General features: G+C 31.9%; 1 long non-coding RNA gene across 1 annotated transcript; it reads right to left on the bottom strand.

Moving 5' to 3' along the window:
• Positions 1-12,270: 12,270 nt before the first annotated feature.
• Positions 12,271-14,527, bottom strand: LOC133189377 (uncharacterized). Its single transcript, XR_009721453.1, has 3 exons — positions 14,442-14,527; positions 12,608-12,653; positions 12,271-12,443 (listed from the first exon to the last, which is right to left on the bottom strand). It is a non-coding gene; the product is annotated as an uncharacterized LOC133189377 (long non-coding RNA).
• Between the last annotated feature and the right edge of the window lie 3,265 nt (positions 14,528-17,792).

The following is a 17,792-nucleotide window of genomic DNA, read 5'->3' as shown; positions in this document are numbered from 1 at the left end:
TGTAAAAAGCATCTGTTGTTTCACAGTGGGGGGGGGGGGGGGGGGTCTTAACTTACTCACAGATTCAAATATTCATTTCCTGCAAGATATATTGTTTTTCTTGTGTAACGTCCTTTGAAAGAATGCATCACTCATACTTAGAGGTCATTTATTACCGATGCAGGGCTTTACATTTAGACATATGCTCGCATTTAAGAACCCTCTATACACTGCACACTAAAGAGTTCTGATTCTGTGTTATTTTTATGTAGTTAGAATAATCTGCCCTTAGATCTAAAATAAAATAAATTGAAATTTAGTTGATCAATCAATTTCTAATCCACTCAAGCATTCTTGACATTTTGGTAGGCCAAGATGAATTAATTGAAAACCTCATCTGCATTTTTTCCCCACTTAGGTAAACAACAGTGATTTCTGTTCATCAAAACTTTGTTGACTTTGAACATTTTTCCTTTGTTGAAAATGATATAAATAAGCTCAATATTTACACCTTTATACAATATAATTTTCTCAATGTCCAAAAAACATTTTTGTTTAGTGTAGAGAGGGTCTTTAAGGCCATAGTGCAATGAAGGTTCTTTAGCATGCCGATGCCTACCGTGACACGGGACATCAATGATTTAGTGCGGGCTTTTTGGGAAGGAGAGTCACTACATGTTTTATACCTCGTAGGTTGGGCGAGGGACTGCGAAAGGAAATTAAATCTGGGCCCTTCCGATCAAGAAGATAGCGCCCCACAAGGTTGCTACCATGATCGCTGTCACCATATAGACATAAAAAAAAGTAAACATTTTACACATTTTTACACAGTGTTGTTTTGTTATTAAGATCAAATACTTTAGTAACAAGTTTGGGACAATCTTTCTCTAAACAATTTTATAGAACCACATACACTATTCATTTTTTTTGGTGTGATTTTTTTCTTTAACAGATTTTTTTCTGTAAAAATAAGGAGAACATTTTGGTGTATTTCTTGTGTCCCAAAGGAAGAAACGTGGGGGCGATTTTTTTGCTCATAAGTCGGGCGTGTCTTTCTCCCAGCGATCTTCTGACAGTATTGCAAGAATGAGTGTGGGAAAAATACAAAACAATGCAAACAGTTGAATCACTTGAGTTTGAACAGATAGTGAAGGGAGAATAAACAGAACAAACAGAACTAATGTGTGTAAGATAGAGTTGAGTCTTGGAAAATATGGAACCATTAAGCTGCTTACATGTCGTAAATGTCCAAACTTCTTTCACCGTCTTTGAGCAACCTTTAAGCCAGCTTTTAGTAACCCTTAAACAGTCTTAAAACCATCTTTATACCACCTTTAAACTACCTTTAAAGTAGTAAAATCTAATTCATTTATTTGTTTTGTCTGGTCATATATATAAATTCAAGATGTAGTTGAACTTCGGTATCTCGAACTCTGATCTCGAAAATCATGGATATATAAAAGTGATTTGGAAGTCCCAACCACTTATTCTTTAAGTATTGTACCCCTGATATCTCGAATCCTCGGATACCTCGAAGTTTTTTCTCGTTCCATCGAGTTCGAGATAACGAGGCTTGACTGTATTTGTAAACTCATCGTCAAAGAAAAAGAATGGCACTTTTTCTCATTCATTTTGCATAAAAAAGTATCGCTGCAAAATAATAAAAAAATCAAACAAACAAATAAAAAAAAACAATTTTTAAAAAAAATTAAAAAAAAAAAAATTAAAAAAAGAAAATAAAAAAAAAAAAAAGATTTTAAATACATTTTTTCAATGCATTTTTACAAAACCACAAACGCATACGTTGTAATCTTCATAATTTCAAAAATTATTTCACGAGTTTTCCTCTCGTAAGCGGAAATCCACTCTCCGCACCTTATTGCATTAGGAAACCTGTAAGATACCGTATTTTTTCTTTAATGGGAATTTTGAATAATTCCTTTAATCAAAACTATGTACAAAGCATTTATTTATTTTGTTTTATCATCAAAGCATACTGTTATCTCTCTCACTAATTTTTATGATATTTTTAGTAGATTAATTATTTTTACCGGAAAGATTAACATAGGTCGTGAATAATTAATTCTCGTTCCATCCTGAACAGGTTTTATTTGTGATTTCATAACATTTAACTACTCTTTATTTTATAACAATAGAAATGTTTAAGGATATTATTTTTATTCAAAAATTTAGATAGCTTAAACGGAATGGCATATTATCCCGTTTTAAAAGATTTTGAATAAACGATATGTTTCTTTCTGAATTAATATTCACAAAAACGGTCGATTGGAATGAAGGTGACAACCGATCAGATTTATACACAACAGGAAACGGGTAAGTTACAGTGTACGGTAGCGAGCAGAGTCCACAATAGACCTACAATATTTAAATGTCAAGACCGTGACCCATAGTCTCTGTAAGCCAACTAACTAGATACTACAGGATATTTTCGGCGCTCAGTTCTTAAAAAGAAAATAGTACAGGTAATCAACAAGAATAATAAGAGGGATATTTTGATAGCCTTGATGAAATAAAAAGAAATAAAATTGTTGGTTTTTAATCCCCCCCCCCCCAAAAAAAAAAAAAAATCTTAAGCAAAGATTATCAAATTACATGTAATAAGCATACGAATACCTCGAATATTTGCGACATAAGAAAATACATCATGCATTTTATTCTTTTTTTTTTCTTTTCTATTAGGCAAAGATATTTCGTGTATTTTTTTTTAAATCAAACTCATTAAATTCATGGGATTATTAGCTAGAAGACTGGATTTAATTACATAACAAAGAACGAATTTACAAACCATACCGAATCCATCATGTATATCTTTAAATTTTGACTTAATATCAAATTACATTTTTTTATATATAGCATATATAATCCGAATTCTATTTTTACCAAATCTTAGTCTCACAAATGTGGAATAAACTACATGTATATGGATTCAATATTACCGACTCTACATACGAGAACTGCATAGTCGGGGGTATCTTGTTCGCTTTTCGAGCAAAGTGCTGTGAGTTCAAGTCCACCTTAGGGATTTTTTTTTATTTTCCTTTTATTATGTTAAAAAAAAGAAGCAAATCTTATTCATCAAGTTCACAAATCTGTTAAGCCGACGTTAAGAAAAGGTGAGACAAATAAATAAATGAACAATATTTTACCTAGCGAAAAGGTTTATTGATGGTATAGATGTGGCCAAAAATAATGTCTTAAAATGTTGCTTAATACAGGATTTAAGAAGACTTAAAGGAGTTTGGACATTGTGTACGTACCAGTCTGGCTTAAAGATGGCTTAAGGGTTACTTAAAGACTGTCTATAAACCACGTTTAAGCACGTACATGTATAATCCATCTTTAAACCACCTTTAAACTACCTTTATGCACCCTTAAAGGAGTTAGAGATTGCTGAATGGTAGCTTAATGATGGTTCATATGCTACTTAAACATAGTTTGAGGCTGCTTAAATATGACTTAAAGGCGATCTTTAATCAGCATTTAAGCAACTATAAGCCGGCATTAAGCCAAGTTTAAAGGAGGTATTTCATCTTGTACACACATTTTATTTTTAATCTGATTCGCAAATCGTCACGCATTACTAGTATATGATAGAGAAATAGACAATTTGAAATTTGAAAATTAATTTTGAAAAATAAAAGGCAATGAATTATTAATCACAATCAAGTAGATGCACAGAAATCGCTTTATGTCCTTCAGCTTGAAATCAATTGATGAAATGGACGATCACGATATCTCCATATATATCATAAACCTCTAAAAAGTAATTGCTATACAATTTCACGATGTTTACTTTATTTTGAATCAGAAAGTCTGCAATTAGAATGGTTGACTCAAAATGCTAAAAAATGGATGCACGTTTTGTCAATAAGTGGTTTAAAGTTTCCATTACAAACCATCTGTTCCTTAGTTAATACTCAAAATATTTCACAAAAAAGTAATCGAAAAATGAAGTCCTTGGGACGTTTGCAAGTGATTAAAATCCACTACGCACAAATCAGGCGGCCAAGCGCAAGTAAGGGAGTTAAGCCACGGGAAAAGTTTGTTCTGACGTTTTTTATGGTCATATCCTGGTTACTACTTCCCCTATTGGTGAAACAAGAAGGGACTATTACTTTCCTCCTCATATGTTTGTCTGTCTGTCCATCTAGATGTCCGTCTGATATGATTGTGGTATTAAAAAAAATAACGAATAAAAATACTTTAACTATAGAACATTGTAAGACCTTGGAAATAATTTATTTTGATAAAATTTTATATCAATTTCAATGGTAAGATATATTACAAAACACCTGTTAAAATAATGACGGAGAAAGGCCTATTGATTGTAGTTCCTTTCATTTTTTTTTCAATTGACATTCACTCTTGTTAATGATGTCATGGGTCTAAAATGCCAGGTAAACTTCTACTACATAGTTTAAACTCAATGGCAATTTGTTTATAATAGTTTAAAAAATAAAAAAAGTACAAACGTGCAGCAAAAATCCAAACATACATGCAATAGAGTCTCCGTTATTTTACAAAGAACGTCCCACTTAAATTTTCCAACATCTATCTTATCCCATTCTTTTTATACTCGTCTCGTTTTATCAAGTCTTCTTCATGCATACACTTGACAGTGTATTTATACATTAATATTAATCTAGAAAAATATAGAAATTGTAAATACAAGATGAAACTGGAACAGTCTGGACATACACAAAATTCAAGATTAAAGAATATTCTGGAAAAAATGACCATACATGTTATTCTCTCCGGAATGTTTCAGACGTTTTTTTTATGGTACTCAGTATTTTCAAGATGGAACAATACAAACAAATTTCAGCTGCTCAACATCTGACATTAACAACACCCCCCTCCCCCTTAAAAAGTTTGAATATCAATGAAAACTTAACTTGTCAAAAAAAATATATGTACATCAATGAAAAAAAAACTATATTCATGATACCCTTGACAGGCATCAGCAATAACATTGCCTTTCACATGTTTAATAGTTATATTGTAATCTTGTAACAAAGCCCATCCAGTCAGTCTTTGATTTTTGTTTAACAATTTAAGCAAAAATGTCAGGGGATTGTGATCCGTATATACACATAATATACACAAATCTCTTTAACTCTTTTTTTTTCTTTCTCTCTCGTCGCCTGCGTGGCGCAGTGGTTAGAGCGTCTGCTCTAGAGTCGTGAAGTAAGGAGTTGATCCTTACGTCGCGGGTTCGAATCCCACTGTGGGACATGGAGACCGGTCCTTCGGATGAGACCGTATAAGCTGAGGTCCCGTGTCGCAGTAGGTGCTGGCACCAAGAAGATCACTCACTGCTCAATGGCCGTAAGTTCCGAGTATAGGACAACATTTGCAGCTATCCACCGGCAAGTGGTGGCGTCTCCATATGAGTGAAAAATTCTCGAGAGGGACGATAAACAAAATACAATCAATCAACAATCTCTCTCTCTCTTTTCTTTCTGTAGTAAACGGGAATTTTGCAATAGCTTCAACTTTAGCCATAATGGGTGTAATATAACTTTGATTTACTTTATGACCTAGATACTCTACTAGGGTTGTTAGAAAAGTTCTCGGACAAGTTCTATTGTGAGCACGCTATTTCCATAAAACCTGTTAAACTCTCTAGATAAAAACTCTACCTATTTTCAAATAAATATACAAAGATTTGGTGTTTTCTGGTTATCCTTAAAAAATATACAGCTATATTATTTTGATAAAACATGCCTCACGGAGCATGCTACGTTTTCGCACGTTTACATAACATAGACTTTTTATTGCAATTAAAAATTGCACAGATGTAGCACAGAAAGAATTATGATATTTTACCTGTCGCTGCAGTATTCATAAAACGTCACTTGCCGAAATTTTGAATTAAATAGAAGGGTGTATGACTGTTTATAGCCATTTATAGATCATCAACGCGTAAAAACGAAGCCAGGAATGGGAACGTCATTGAACGTCATGGAGCACCAAGCTGCTAAAAAGTATGTGTGCAGACAGAACAATGCCTAAAAGTAGACTAAAATGCTTCTAGATGCTGCTAGAAATATTTGATTGCCTACACGTACAAAGGACAAATGTATTCTAATGGTACATGTAGTAGCTTTATAAGAATGAAAGAATTAACATTTTTAATGATCAACTCCATCGATACGTCAATACCCCACTTATCGCATGGACGTTGCGGCTATGGATCTTGTATTGTTTCTATACCTGATCTCTTAACTGCGTAGACTATTATTTTAAGATCTCACTAACATCCGAAACAGCACAAAAGACCTTATAGAAGAAAAGTAACATGTCTTGATATAGATATTTAACTTTTAAGTAGAAAAAAGACAAGAAAAATTGAAAGAAATGAAAGATATTTAGAACTATGAAAAAGCTTAACGGGTTTGAAATCTGATTGTCACGTCACTTAACATTAAGTAATTGCTCCGTGAATCCTATTACCGCATAATAAAAATTGTGGTAAATTTTCAAAATTTTAGTTAGTGGACCAGATTTTTTACATATTAATAAACAAAATATAGGAATTTAATCAGACATAAGTCATACTTCACAGTACACAATAGATTTTCCGTCAATCAATGTGTCCGTAAACTTTTCTAACAACCTTCGTACATAAGCACAACAAAATTCGCTTTTTTTCCCAGGTTCTCAGTTAAACTTGCTTTAGCGAGAATGTCGAATAATGATTCGGAGATGTTCGTACTATGTGTTGCTGTATATAATGACGTCATTTATGTTGGCCTCACATCCCTCGAGGTCATGAGGAAGGGAGTGTATCATCCTTTGGAACGTAGCTGATGCATTTTTCGTGCCAAAAGGCTTTACTTTATACTGGTAAAGTCCATCTGGTGTAGCAAAAGCAGACATTTATTTTGCTATTTCTGTTAACGCACTAGCCAGTAGACTTTCAACAGGCTTTTCCAATTTTTCTATACAGTCATCGGTTCTAGGGAATGGATATAAATCAGCTTTTGTGAAAGAGTTAACCTTTCTAAAATCTGTACATAATCGATAGGTACCGTCCGGTTTGGTACAAAAATACAATGCGTACTCCTATTACTTCTACGTGGTTGAATGTCATTGTCCAAAATGTACTACACTTTTCTTCTTGTGTATTGCAATTTTATTGTATTTACACGGTAAGGATGTTGTTTGATAGGCAATGCGTCGCTTACTATAAATATATAACAAACTGCATTAGTTTTCTCAAGAACATCCGAGAAGATTTGATGATACACATCCATCAAGTTTTTAACTTGTTCTTTGCTCGAATGCTCAAATCTCCAAGTTTGGCCAAAATCTGCCGAATTTTTTGAGTTTTTCGAAAGAGCACTCTGAATATAATCCTTTTCATTCATATCTTCACTTTCAATATAACTTATATAATATTATATTAATATAATAATAATGTCTTAGGATTGGCTAGAGTGGAAACTGCTTTTACAAAATTTCGGTTTCCTTTCAAATACTCTTAAGGAGGGATTCTTCTCGTGTTTATCATACTTAAAAATTGATGAAATTTTTGCAGATTCAAGAAGACAATATCACCACGAGATGACACCGTTTCATTAAAAGGTCAAGGTCATAATATTTTCCTTGTCATTAAGCATCAGAAATTATTGTTGCCAATCATGTAATACTTATTTTTATTTCAAAAGATTTAATCTTTTTTCTTTTTAAATAAAAGTTGATACAACAAAAGGTCTACCAGATGATAATATCAAATTGAGATAAACAGTTAAACTAAATACATGTAGATATTGGGTAACTCGAATTTCCTCTATTTTTCTTAATTTTTGCAGGGAATATTAGTTATTTTAATATGGTTTGTATATTTAAATTTTATTATTTTTACATATGGTAAAGTAGTCATGTAAAGGTACAAAATGATACGATAACCAAACGTTTTATCCGTTTAATAAGAGAGAACAACATTCTTCACTGAATTTTTTACTCGAATCGGACCTTAGAATTATTAGCTTTCAAAGGCTATAAGATTGCTATTTTTCTAGAAAATCCTATTTATTTGATATATTTGTAAGGATGTAATCTTTCATATAAAAGCATTTTCCAACTTTAGTAGCCTCTGCTGGAGGATGTGCCCTCTTACTAAGTTGGGCGATATTAGGGTTTTTATGCTGTTCAGAAAGTAAATACTCTCGGCTGATGATGTACTTTTCTTGGTTAAATGGTTTTTTCGACTCATCATCATCACCACTAAATTTTGAGGAAATTTCATTTTTCACCGGTTTTTCTAATAATTTGTGTGGCTCCATGCTTGTTTTAGTGCCATCAAGCTCGGAAAACAAAGTGTCATTCAAATCAATGCCTATAGAAGAATTTGTCTTGTCAAGGGCTTGAGTATGGTCAGCCTCCATTTCTCGTCTTCTGACCATCGCTCTAGTAACAACATAGGCTGGATATATGTCGTTGTCTCAATCATTGTACATGACATTGGAAGAGATTTTCTCACAAATCATAGGATCTGGTACAACCTGCAAAATCGTTACATAGCAACGAAATGTATGGAACGAGAAGAGTAGGTCAAAAACTACAGTAACAGGTCCAGAAACTAAATCTGATTTTTAACAAATTCTATGCTGTGGATTATCAATGACGCCTAGCTCCAGACCCTGTAATAAAACTTACCCACCAGTAGATGTCTGCTCAGACAAAGGAAGCAAGCCCTCTGATGAAAAAGTCTGTGCAGCACCAGTATCTCTCAAAATCTTAATAGGTTTAATTTTCTTAGAGTCACCGAATGAAGCAAATCAACAGGACTGCTCTTTGAACCCTGAGCATCAGAAATGTTAGAACAAGGATTTTGTGACCATGTAAGATTCTCTGCTACTTTTACGAATTATCGGAAATATTTGTCCACAGGTTTATTCTTGAAATCTTCGAACTAATCTGCTCACGGTCTCGCGATTTTCTTTCAAATTTTTCTCACTGAAATTTCCGTTCACGCTCTCGCAATTCTCTTTCTCTAGCTAAATGCATATAGTCAGATAGAAAGAATGATTTACAATTTCCTTGTCGATATTATTTTCCTGTTCTTATAAAGAAATCAAATTTAATAGAAAATCAGAATTTTTTTAAACTTACAGCAATGAATTGAATGAGTTTCTAATGTACGAGGGGAGATAAGGAATTCTCGAACTATCTCTATATTTACAAAACCACCATTAAGATTATAATGAAATTTGGTACACATATAGTCATAAAAATGTTCTATGAAGAGTAGATGTTACGCAATGTTTTGCTCCATGTCTGTGGCGTCACATGTGAAAATGAAGTCAAAATGGAGATGACTCGTGACAAGAAATGGCTGACTCATTCGTATTCGAGCAAGGAAAGGCTTTAAAGTTTAACGTTTATCTTGGAAATTCTTTTGCAGTAGATATGATAATTTGTACAAGGTTAATGAAGACAAAAGAATTGCCAGAAATTCAATCAATAATTGGATTGATTGTATTATTGAAGGAAGGGAGATGATTAAAAATGATTTTTGTTCTGGTGTCCAGTGAAAGTAAGCTGGAGAAGAGATGTGCCCTTAGTTAAGCGATTTGTAACTAAAGGTCGCCAAGTAACAGTTTTGAATATAGTTTATTATCTTAAGAATATTTTGATTATCAAGACCAGTTCTCGGTAAAAATCAAACAAATTGAAAGAAAGCTTGCCACGACATGTCTCAGATTTTCTTCAAACTTGGCCAATCTTACCACAATCAAACTTTTTACACCAATTGTGCTGAAACCAAGTATAGGATGGGACCTCTGTTACCATTTTTATATAAAACTACAACATCAACACTTTCAATGGATATATTTGATATGCTGCATGTTTATTTGAAACTTTCTATAAACTTTGTCAAAAAATAACAAAATATCGATTTTTCGAAATTTTGTAAAAAGTGAATAAAAACAGAACATTTTTGGAAGATAAATAAAGAAAAATAGCATGACTTTCACAATGTCACTTATATCATCTAAAGGTACTTGTCACAAATAATGAAAATATTCAAAAACATTCATTGGCAAAGAACAACAAATGTTGACTGTAACAAAATGAAAAATCATACAAACGGCATTACATGTATGCCAGAAAATAGCCTTAAGAATTTCCATCTTTAATAGTACCTTATTCTCTATCCTAAATATATATCACATATATAATACTCTGATATTAATTCAAAGCATTTTACAGTAGAAAAGGATTTACCAAGAGAAAGTTTCAAAAAATAATGTAATTAACTAAGGAGTAATTAATTTACAGAAATTGCATTAGAGTCTATGTATAAAAGCCATTTTAAAAAAAAAAAAATGAAAATTCAAATAATAAGAATATCAATAAATAATGTGTTGGAAAGATGCATTAAATCATTAGAAATAGATTGACAAGTGAAACAATTTTTTTACCGTATAATTTTTTTTAAAATTGATTTTTATTGCTTAAAAAAAGAGGGAGATTACTCTTCAACAAAGGTCAAGGTCATAAAATAGGACACGTTCGATTCTTATATGCTAATAGTGATAAATGGGAATTATGTCTAAATATACTGAGTATTCCACCCGTACACATCTGTTATCTATTCAAATTCATTGAATCTGAGGCTATTAGGAATGGAATAATGTACATTTCGTATATCAATGTGTTTTCGTGATATACTTGAGATGGGTTTATATTTACCAAAGAGTAAGATCTGACTTAATTTCATATATCTTTTAGCTGACATCATAATTTCATAAACTTGAATTCTATGGGAGATTACACAAGTCGATGGGCCAGACAGGAAAAAGAGAACCTTGACACGTTGTCAGAATGAATTAAATGTATCAGATGTATGTTAAAATCTCGTATTAAGTGATTGAGGGGAAAAATGAAAAACAGCTATCCTTCTGTGTTAAATAACTCAGAAGTGAAAAAAAGAATTAGATGGATTATACGATCAGTATGTTCTGGTCCCTTCTGACAAAGGAGGTAACAATATTGTCCTTATCTGTAAGGCTCACTATTTAAATTGTATTTTTGAGGAACTTGGATTTATTTCTACAAGTGGTAATCCAACTTATACCCAAAGATCCCTTTCTAAGGAGAAAATTCTTCGAAATCAGATGTCAGTTTTGACTATTTTTAATATTCCTAACAACCAACATGAATTTGAATTACCATTTCTATACTGGCATGCATATGGATTCCAAAATTTCATAAAACCCTTACAAAGATGCATAGCGGGTTCCAGTAAATATTCTACCAAGTCTCTTCCTTTACTTCTCACTAAAATATGAACAGTAGTAAAAGCGAAACTTCAGGAGTGCTGTGCAGCAAAATATTCGAGAAGTGGTGTAAATTAGATATGAATACTTAAAAATTCCAAGGAACTTTTGGAGAATTTGAAATCACAAAATTTTACCAAAATCAACAACATAAAAACTTACGACTTTTCAACTTTATATACAACCATTCCCCACCATAAATTAAAGTCCAGGTTTTTTGATATCATTGACAGTTGCTTTTTCAATAAAAAGGGAAATTGTAAATTTGCTTACCTTGTCATATGTCTTTTGCAAAATTATTTGTTAAAATTGTTACTGATTGTACAAACAAGTACACTGAAATTAATATTAAAACGATACTCGAGTTTCTGAATGACAATATATCTATGTGGTTTTTTGAGACCGTCTTTCAAAAATTTGTTGGAATTCCCACGGATATAAGTTTTGCCCCCGTTATTAGCAGACTTATTTTTGTATTCATATGAAGCAGAATATGTTCAAAATCTTATATATGAAAAGAAGAAAACACCTAGTAAGCAAATACAATTTATCATCAAGTCAAATGCTGACTGACGTTTTTATACTTATTGCTTGGTTATTATTTACACATTGAAATGTCAACAGATTTTTCCGTTATTTCCCGATCATGACAAGGAGCACACGGCATTTGTGACCAGTCTGCAGGGGGTGCTCACTCCTCCACGGCACCTGATCCCACCTCTGATATTTTAGAGGTTCATGTTTGCTCTTCTCAAAAATTTGTATTGTTTAATGGACTTCTGAGCTTGAATACTGTTCATTATCTCCATATATTTCATGTATAAAGGTTGACTTTGAATGTGGATTTTGAGCATGTATGCAAAAATGTTGAAAGTAAGACAGAGTATATTTCAAATAAAAGGTCAATTAAAGTTGCTCACATGAAGTGTTTTGTGTTATAACATATACACTACTTGACGTTGTATATTAATAACGATCCTTTTGTTGCTTCGCTTGAGAAATTCAAAATTTATTTATAATCTTCATGGATTAGACATACAGATAATTCAAAGATTTTCTTTCAGGAGTCTTGGTATCTGTTCCTTGAATCTGTTCACGGATTGAAATTAGCCTCTTCCTATGTACCGATGATGATAATATCTTTTCGACATCCTGTAGAACAGTACATGTAAATTCCAGTACGATATAATGTTGGACTGGATGCATTTCAATGGGACATACAAAATAGTTAAAAAGATAGGGTATTTCATCCAATTTTCTTGATTCAAAAGTGTATTCTGAACTTTAAGGATAACACCTAAATGACCAATACTTACATCACAGCTCTCTTGGTGTTTAAGTCAGCCTGTGGGTCTTTTTTCGCTGTAAATAAATGAGATCTTAAAAGGGCTTGGATACAGATTTGAAGTTAAAATTTTTAACATTTTCGGTGTATTATCTATCACGAGGAACACATTGCTAGAGCATTTCAGACCGAAGTATTATAGAAGCAGGTTTAGAGGCTTGTTTCATCTGCAAAGTTTTTAACACTGAATTTCGGGACGCCTATCGCTAAGAAAATAGTAAGTTAACTATATTTTACTATTGTTAACTATAGTAATTATTGTATATCAAATTTTCAAAATTATCACTTTAGTAAATAAAGGTTTTCAAAGTTATTACTATAGTGTCAAAGTTATCACTATAGTAAATCAAAGTTTTCATAGTGAACACTATAGTAAGTCAAAGTTTTCATAGTGGTCACTTTGGTTAATCAGAGTGTCTACGTTTACACTATTTTAATTCAAAGTTTCAGTCAGCATAATGGATTTTAAAGGTTTTCGACATGAAGCATCTAGAAATGGAAAGTTTAGAATTTATTGCTACAGTTATAATTTTCTGATATGCATGTAGAGGTTAAATAATTTTAACACATCCATTTAGTATTAAATGTATCCAGTTTTGCCGACTATCTCAATTTACAAAAGATATCTATTGATGCCTTCTATTTCAAATAACTCTATGCATTTTGCTTGCAATTATTATTATCATTATTATTATTATTATTATTTTTGCTTGCAATTTTATTTTTAATTTCATAATTTTTGGGAAAAAAAATATGGTTTGACTTCTGCTGGATAACATTTTAAAATAAATATTTTTTGGCTTTTATTTCAATAGGCCTTTTTTCATATAAGTAAATAACATAAGTTAATGTTATCAAGAATGGAAACAAGATGATAGAGTACAATGATATAAATTACATTTGATTGATAACTTAAATAATTCAGTTTTCATAGTGAACACTATAGTATTTCAAAGTTTTCGTAGTGCCAGAGTGATCACTTTAGTATTTCAAAGTTTTCATAGTGCCAGAGTGATCACTTTAGTAAATCAAAGTTTTCATAGTGATTCCTATTGTAAATCAAAGTTTTCTTCATGATCACTATAGCAATTCAAAGTTTTCAAAGTGTCAAAGTTATCACTATGGTAAATCAGTTTTTCATAATTATCACTATAGCAAATCAAAGTAACAAAGTTATCACTATAGTAAAACTATAGTTTTCATGGTGTCAAAGTTGTCACTATAATTCAGTATAGTAAATTATAGTTGTCACTATATATCAATATAGTAAATTATAGTTAACTATAGTTGTGTGTGTGTGTTTGTTAAGGTGGTTGACACATATCCTTGCAAAATGAAATTTATCATTTATATTAAAAAAAAAAAAAAAAAGAGTTTTTTTGTGCGGTAATGAAAAAATGTCCAGAAATTCAGAGTAAAATCGTTAAAAACGAAAAACAGTTTTCATGGGTCATTTTCTTGATGTTTGCAGAGTTATCAAATTGAACCATACCGGTAAAACATAATTATAGAGATTTGTCCATGAAATATGGAGATAACGATCAGTATATGAGCTGTACTAAAATATAAAAACGAAATGAAATCGGAAACAGTGCAAACACGGACCTCCAAAAACATCAGTTTTTGGAGTGTGAATACCTTCCGACCGGTCACAACTATTGTTACAAACACAAATATTAAAATTAATGTCCCATTGCTGAGCTAGTGACTTGACAACATCTTATTGAAAGAAACAGTTCAATTCTAAATCTTAAATTTGTGTAAAATTGAGAGAGAAAGAGAGAGGTCATAAGAATGATATTTACCTGGCGGATCCACACTTCCTTCCATTTTTCCTCTTTTGAAAAACTCATGTTTCAATGCTATAGGTCCAGACGACAGTGGCAAGTATAGTTGCAAAAAGATCTGAAGATTGAATCAGACACACTTACGAGAGTTATAGAATATATGTTTCGTCAATTACTTATTCATATCAATGTAATCAAATTAAAGATATTCTTTGCTTTGAAATCTTCAAAAAATGTTCGAGAGTAAAGTGTCACAGTATATCAAAGTATCAAAGTATTCACTATAGTTAACTATAGTAAAAAAAAAAAAAAAGAAGAAAAAAAAAATAGGGAACCTATGTACAACAGCATTTAATTATTTTGTTTTGACATCAAAGCATACTGTTATCTTTCTCACTATTTTTAATTTTTTTTTCAGTTAATTAATTAACTTTACCGGAAAGTTTAATATAGGTCCTGAGTAATTATTCCTCGTTCCATCCTAACCATGAATTTGAAGTCTCAAAACATTTATCTACGCTTATGTAAACAAAATACAAATTAATAAGGATATTTTATCTTATTCAAAAAGCCACAATAAGAATGGCTTAATATCACATTTTAAAAAAAAATCTGAAACAACGATATGTTATTTCTGAATTAATATTCACAAAAATGATCGATTGGAATGAAGGTGACTACCGATCAGATTTATGCACGACAGGAAACTAGTTTAGTATCAGTGTAGGCTAACTTACTAGATACTATGTTTTGATATCAATTACATGTATTAAAAAGAAAATAATGCACGCAGCTGTGTAAAGGCTTCTCGAAGCTTTAAAATGAGCTCAAAACATAATAGTCCATGACGAGGTCGGTTTTGGTTTTAATTTATAAGTATTGTAATTAAGTACTTCCAATTCATATAGAGGGTTCCCTCGGCTATATATTAACATATTTGTTACAATATCACATGGCTTTGTCGATCACGTGACGGTCATTTATACATCTTTGAAGTGTTTCACATAAATCTCCCGGCGCAGCTGATTAACACAACAATCAGAAATAAACTCATCGTATCCTTGTGTACCCGAAATATGCTTGGGAAAAGTCATAGTATAACTTGGGTTCAAAATATTTCGCGAGAAATTCAACTTACCTACAAATCAGAAGGTATTTTCCACACAATATCGTAATCTGTATTAAATCAAAGCCATTACACACTTCCCAAGCAAGATTCAGTTAGAGAACAACCTCTTCTTACATATTTCCACAAAAAATCTCAAATTAATCCTCATTAATCACCTGCGTCAGACTCTTTTATACACATAAAATAAATTTTACCTCCAACCACGTGTATAAAACAGAGTACGTTTCAAAAGTATATTTTTCCTATGCATTTTGAACATGCTGAATTTCAATCAAGGGTACGTAAGCGATGTATTTTTAAAATATTCGGACATATTAGATTTCAAAAAACTTTAACGACCCCATCTTCGCTAGCCAAGGGTTTCTGATACGCTACTCTCCTCATAAACCCTTGGCATACGGTGCTGACAAAAGACGGGATTGTTTTCGTCACGTGATCACGATTCTTACCAGGTACGCACAGATTGCGTCATCGACAGAAATAAAAAGCGTATTTAAAAAAATAATGTTTTTAAAGAATAATTAACAAGAAGGTATTGAGTTAATTTGTTAAACATATTAAAATGCAAATCTACATCTTCAGTACTGATTCTTAATCATATATTTTGCACGTAGCTTAAGATACTGGATGACACCAAATAGTTATTCATAGAATGACACGGATCGTTGTTTACTTGCGTTTTTTATTCCCGATATTAAAGAGTCAAGATACATCCCGAACGCAAATATCGTCATTTACAAAAAACAATTGCTGATTGGTCGAACGATGTCGATCAACTCCAATCACAACTTCAGAAAAAAATCCCAACTTTTTTTAACACCGTATGCCAAGGGCTTATGAGGAGAGTAGCGTATCAGAAACCCTTGGCTAGCGAAGATGTAACGACCCAGGAATTTTGAAATATCTAACCAGCATTTTACACGCAGTTTGAAATAGAGCGTAAAGTTCACGACACTCTCCCCATCGTAACACCTCAAGTTGGTTGTGTCTTGACGTCATTTTCCATTATGAAGTCATATTTACGGAGTTCAGAGTAGTGAGACACAGAGTGAACTCTGATATTCTATGGAAAGCCCTAACCTACCTGCACAGGTCAACTACCAAGAATAATAAGAGGAATATTTTGGTAGCCTTGATGAAATAAGAAGAAAAAATGGTCGGTGCTTATAAAAAAAAGGTAAAAAAAATATAAAACATCTTACACAAGGATTGTCAAATAAATAAGCATGCGAATACCTGACATATGTGTAGCATATGAAAATATATCATGGGTTTTATTCTTTTTTCTTTCTTTTCCGTGAGGCAGATTTAATCACTGTACCTTTCATTTTTAAATCGAACTTTCATCTCATCTAATTAACATTAAAAACAGCTAGAAGAATGGGTTTAAATAAAAACAAAGAACGAAGTTAAAAATTGTTTCAATATACCTATTCAATTATTAACCGTAAATAAGCCAAATTGAAAGGAGGTATATCATCTTGTGTATACATTTTTTTTTTATAATCTGAGCCCCAAATTGTTGTGCATTAACATGTAATATGGTAGACAAATAGACAAATTTAAAAAAAAAAAAACAAAAAACAAAAGTGAAACAATTATCACATGTACTCACAATCAAGTAAATGCACAGATATCGCATCTTGTTCTTTAGCTTGAGAAAAGATGATGAAATGCACGATCAATATACCTCTATATATATCATATGGCTCTAAAAAGTAATTGCTATACAATATCACGATGTCCGCTATATTTTGAATCAGAAACTCTGTATATAGAATGCTTGACGTAAAATGTTTTAAAAATTGATGCACGTTTTGTCAATAAATTGTCCTAAGTTTCCATTGCAAACCTTCTGTTCCTTTGCTAATGCTGAAAATTTTTCATAAAAAACAATTAAAAATTGAAATTCATGGGACGAAAGTAACTGATTAAAATCTATCCAGTTGGAAGCACTATGGAATTAGTCTTTTTAAAAGTGGATATTTACTGATTTTTAAGCTGTCTAGTTGTTTATTTACACTAACCGTTACAGTTAACCAAGTAAATAAGAGAAGTCAGGTACACACCCTTAACCCCCTCCCCCCCCCCCCCCAGTATGAGTCAGGAATAATTCAATTCACCTAAACTGTTTGCTATTTTATTTTCTTAATTAATCAAAATACTTTTAATAAATGATGGACGTATTTGTATATACTGTACCTAATACAATTATGTCAACAGAAGCACATATCAGGCGA

The sequence above is a fragment of the Saccostrea echinata genome, unplaced genomic scaffold (assembly GCF_033153115.1).
Source record: "Saccostrea echinata isolate AGI-Se365-2 ecotype Australia unplaced genomic scaffold, CSIRO_AGI_Sech_v1 ptg000018l, whole genome shotgun sequence".
In the NCBI taxonomy this organism is placed as follows: Eukaryota; Metazoa; Mollusca; class Bivalvia; order Ostreida; family Ostreidae; genus Saccostrea; species Saccostrea echinata.
Note: the sequence above shows the minus strand (reverse complement) of the source record. Positions and strands in the feature narration are given on the sequence as shown.